General features: G+C 35.4%; 1 long non-coding RNA gene across 1 annotated transcript in view; it reads right to left on the bottom strand.

Annotated features, from left to right (window-relative positions):
- Positions 1-3301: 3301 nt before the first annotated feature.
- LOC111818600 overlaps positions 3302-5085 on the bottom strand; it is a 14058-nt gene continuing 12274 nt past the window's right edge. Inside the window, exons 2-3 of the long non-coding RNA XR_002822556.1 lie at positions 3471-3473; positions 3302-3312 (exon numbers count right to left, since the gene is read on the bottom strand). This is a non-coding gene — a long non-coding RNA (uncharacterized LOC111818600). The remainder of the gene's footprint in view (positions 3313-3470; positions 3474-5085) is intronic.

Below are 5085 nucleotides of genomic sequence, written 5' to 3'. Positions count from 1 at the left end.
AATGGAGTAAAGGGAAGAGAAGTATTCTGAGGAAAATTAATGGCAATGAGTCTTTTATTATAATTTTTTTTAAGTCACCATATTTCTCTATCATGTCTCTCATGGAAATACTGTAGGCAATTTGTTTATTGAAGTATAGTATATAAGTATGTTTAACTTCATGCCACAATACTGGTTCTCAAGACTCTTTCTCTCTGCACTTTACCTACTAGCTATCTATATTTGAATATCACTCATTTTTGTTGTACTTCCATCTAAAAATGGAGCATTTCCTACCTTTACTACTTATTTCATTGTGTTGTTCCTGATGAAAACTCTCAGAACACTTATATAATGAAACAGTTGACCCTACTGAAAATCAGGACTGGGCACTGCAAATACAAAGGCAGATTAAATCTCTTTCTTCTTCCTTTTATTTTTGGTGAAATAAATTATAAAGTTTACAATTTCAAATCCTGCACTGTCAGACGAAATTGAAAAAGTGAATAAATATATGAAAAAATGCTCACCATCGCTAGCCATTCGTGAAATGCAAATTAAAACAACATTGAGATATCATCTCACCCAAGAAAGAATGGCTATCATAAAGAAATCAACCAACACCAAATTTTGGAGAGGCTGTGGGGAAAAAGGATCCCTTCTCCAGTGCTGGTTGAAATGTAGACTGGTGCAACCATTATGGAAGTCAGTGTGGAGACTCCTTAGAAAACTTGGACTGGAAATCCCATTTAATCCAGCTATTCCTCTACTGGTAATTTTCCTGGAAGATCTGAAAACATCATATCATAGTGATATATGTGTGCCTATATTTATAGCAGCAAAATTTGTGATAGCCAAATTTTGGAAACAATCAAGATGCCATTCACCTGAGGAATGGATGAGAAAGTTGTGGTATTTTATACAATGAAGTATTACTCAGCTATAAAGAATGATAAACTTGAAGCCTTTAATTTAAGTGGATGCCACTTGAAGATTTACTGATAAGTGAAATAAACCAGACATACATGTGTAAAGATCATATAGTTTCCCTAGTATAAGAACTCAAAAGAATAAATACAAATAGAAAGGTATAATACAACTAAAAGGAAAGCAATAACTTGAGGACTAGACAATGAAAAGAGAGCAAGGAGAAGAGCTAGGAAACATGACAGGGGAAGCCATACAGTTATATGTAGAAGATGGGTAAGGCAATGATCCTGAGAATCTTCAGAAGATTTATTAATCTAACAGTTAATTGGTAGGATTTTCACCCTGACTAACTATATATACTGACACCTGTGAACTAAGCAACTGCACTGAATGGCAATCTGTAATAGCAGGTTCATGCTTGGTGTGCCTGTCATTCTTGTCTTCTGAACACGGGCTGCTTGTCATGACATGCCAGTTGCTGCTGTGCTGTCTCTTGGATAGATGATTATTCAAAAAGAAAGGGGTGGTGAATGAAGGCAGGAGACAGGAAAAGGAATGTTGTGGGACTGTCCTGCTACAAGGTTGTATATGGTTAGATTTCTGGACTTATGTGTAAACGTAAGAATTATATAATTCTTTATGCCTATTTTTGAAATATATTTTAATTTTTTAAATGTTTTTTCACCATATTCTGTAGGGATTTAACGTTCAACATATCAATAATTGATGAAAAATACCTAATTCATGTTATGCCTAAGATGTTTGATATTCAGACAGATAGTAAGCTTAAGCTTAACAGCCTAGGTTGTATGGTAATGACAATAATCTTCTCTTCTGGAGGGTTAACAACCTAAGTTTACAGGCCAAAATTAGAGAAAAAGGAGGGCCACAAGGAAAGCCAAGATTTTGATCCTAGCCTTCCAAGGTCAATTAAGACTCAGGATGCATGAGAACTTGTACTGTAATGTCATGTAATTCGGTAGTGTCCCAAATTTTCTGATCAAGGACATTATGGGGTCAAAGACGAAAGTGTTCGATGATGTAGAGTGTACCTAAGGAGAGTCACATGGAGAGAAAACATTCTCTCAGCTTTCACAGAGAGCACATTGGCCAAGCAATGGCAGTGACTCATCCACATGGCTGACACTGACAAAGGATCTACAATCTGAGGTACAGCATTTCAGGATAAATCCTGAGGGGATTTGACTGAACTTATCAGACCCAAAAGCTACGAGTCTTGTTGCATAGGTCTTATTTATCTTGGTCTTAACCATCCAGCAGAAAAGTATAAAAATTAAGGATAAAGGGCAGGGGAGATGGCTCAGTGGAATAAGTGTTTCCATGGCAAACTCAAGGGCCTGAGTTCAATTCCCGGTTCTGCCAAAAAAATTAAAAATACATAAATAAATAAAGACATGAGGATAAGAAGTAACACCATGGTGTTATGTTGAGCTGTAGGGGACTCAGGTCAACAATTTCTTACATTGCCAGTGAAGCAGAAGACCCAATACTATTATGGACTACTGGACTTTTTTAGAATATTTTACTGACTTAACACACCTATAATATTCAAATGACACAACTAAACAAATAGGGGATCCAAATGAATGTCCATTTTGTATCTGTGTATTCACAATTGTTAGGATAGATATATAGTTACATTCTCTTAATGAATAGAGGGATTTGTTGTAATAGTGTTTGTAAATAGGATATCATGTCTGCCTCTTGTACAGCAAATAACCACTAGGAAGAGAGTATGCAATGTGTTAATTATTGAAACTGTCCTACCAATTTGATTTGGAACTGTCTCATTGCTATTTATCTCTCAATAAAATTATGGAAAAAAATCCTGTACTGTCATCTTAGAGTTCCACAAGAGACTCGATGCTCTTTCCAAGTAGTACCATCACCTTATAGAAAACGCATCCCTCTCAACTAGTTCCCATATGAACTGACCCATTTACTTCACCATTTCTTCAGCACAATGTCTTTTTTTTTGTGGGGTGGGGGAATCAGGGATTGAGCTCAGGCCCTTGAGCTTGTCAGGGAAGTGCTTATTCTGCTAAGCCATCTCCCCAGACCAACACAATGTCTTTCACCTTCTGCTGGCTAGCAGAATTATTGGTATGATAAAATCTTCTGGCCTCATATGGAATCAGAGAGCCCTCTGCCCCCCATCCTCTGCTAGTACAAAGCCTGCCTTTCACTTCCTGCTGTTTCCCTTCCTAGGCTGTGATCAGCAAATTGCTCCCAATCTCATCTGCACAATGACATGGCTTGTGTATTCAGCCATCTTGTCTTACAAGGGCCTGGATCCCTCAACAAAAGAGTTAATAAAATAAAATGAGTCATAGAAGTTCTATAACCTAATTCCTTCGTTTGCTTATTGTTTAAACATATTTTCTCTGTGATTATAGGCATAAAGTGGAACCCCATTTTTATGCAGTATTCAACATAAAAAATGAAAACTTCTCTTTCAAAACTAAACAGACCTGTCTTTACATTTGATCTTAGTTGTCACAGCACTGTGGGCAAATTAGTTCAACTTTCTGAGCCTCAACTTCCTCCTCTGCAAATGGGAGAAAATACTCTTCTGTCATACTTCCATGTAGATTATGTGTATTATCCATTAAATATTGAATAAGAGGCTTAATATTCAGCTACATCACTTAGCCCACTTCTGAGTACCCAGGAAGAGGTAGAAATAAGTAACTATTTTTCAAAACGAACAGAAAAGTGCAACTGAAATAAAAATGAAAACCAGTTGTTGTGGACCTCTTCCATGACTCAAGAAGGTTTGAGTATTGTTAATCATCCAGGCACTCTAAAGTTTAGTGCCCATGGGAGCTGGAGGAGGCAATGCCGCCAAGCAGAGTTTCAAAACCATATTAAAATTTGAGGGTGTCCTGAAGATTAACATGGGCAGTCACAGTCAGAAAACAAGAATCTTCACCCAGAAGACTTTGGTGTCAATTCCAAAGGAATCTGGTTTCAGAATCCAAATAGGCTAGCATCCATAGAGGTATGCAGACTGTATGGCATGTGACCACAGAAGTTGCAAATACAGTTACAAGGAAGAAATGCCAAGTCAACCACAGCCAAATCATACAAAAGCTATCAATTGGTGAAGAATTTATACTCTTATGAGTATTAAATTCCCTCATATCTTCTTGTCTACATTTTACATATGATACATTAAGTGCTTCTAAGAATTTTTGCTGCATTTTTACTGTTTTTGTTGGAGACATTGGGAACTGAACCCAGGCCATTGTATGTATCATGCAGGGCAAATGTTCCATAACTAAATTACACTCTTGACCCTGGTTTTTCTCTTGAATACCTATAAAATTAATATAAATTACTTAAAAGAATTGAAGGTCCTAGTAGACTATTTTCAATTTTTTTACTGTAATAATTAAAAAATTCGTACATAGTTATGAATATAAAAGTACATGTATAAGAATTTCATATGTTATTAGAAATGATATTATTGCACCAACAGTTAGATAACTCTTACATTTTTAAATTCAACTTCTTTCCAAAGTTTTTAAAGGGTATTCTATTTAGTAGTGTACAGTAGTAATAGTATTACTTGTCTAAAAAAATTTGAAGTAAAGTGTTTATTTTTTTATTTATCAAATGGATAGACATTTCATATATGCTATTGCTAACTAATCTTTCTGACTTATAAATTAGTTTTTTATGATGTTTCATCTTTTATTAGGTTAAAGTGTTTTAATATTTCAATATCAGTAACAATGCACTTTCTATATGAAATGTATTTGTTGCAACATGCCAGTTGCTGCTGTGTTGTCTCTCAGGTAGATGATTGCTTAAAAAGAAGGGGGTGGTGAATGAAGGCAAGAGATAGGAAAAGGAATATTGTGGGACTGTCCTGCTCCAAGGTTGTATATGGTTAGATTTTTGGACTTATGTGTAAACATAAGAAGTATATAATTCTTTATGCCTATTTTAAAAAATATATTCTAATTTTTAAATGTTTTTTTCTTCATATTCTGTAGGGGCTTAAAGTCCAACATATCAATACTTGATGAAAAATACATGTTCCATGTTATGCCTAAGATGTTTGATATTCAGACAGAGTGTGAGGTTAAGCTTAACAGCCTAGGTTGTATGGTAATAACAATAAGCTTGTCTTCTGGATGGTTAACAACC

This window comes from Octodon degus, unplaced genomic scaffold, assembly GCF_000260255.1.
Source record: "Octodon degus isolate 3935 unplaced genomic scaffold, OctDeg1.0 scaffold00097, whole genome shotgun sequence".
NCBI classification, from domain to species: domain Eukaryota; kingdom Metazoa; phylum Chordata; class Mammalia; order Rodentia; family Octodontidae; genus Octodon; species Octodon degus.
This window is presented reverse-complemented; position numbering and strand designations above follow the sequence as displayed.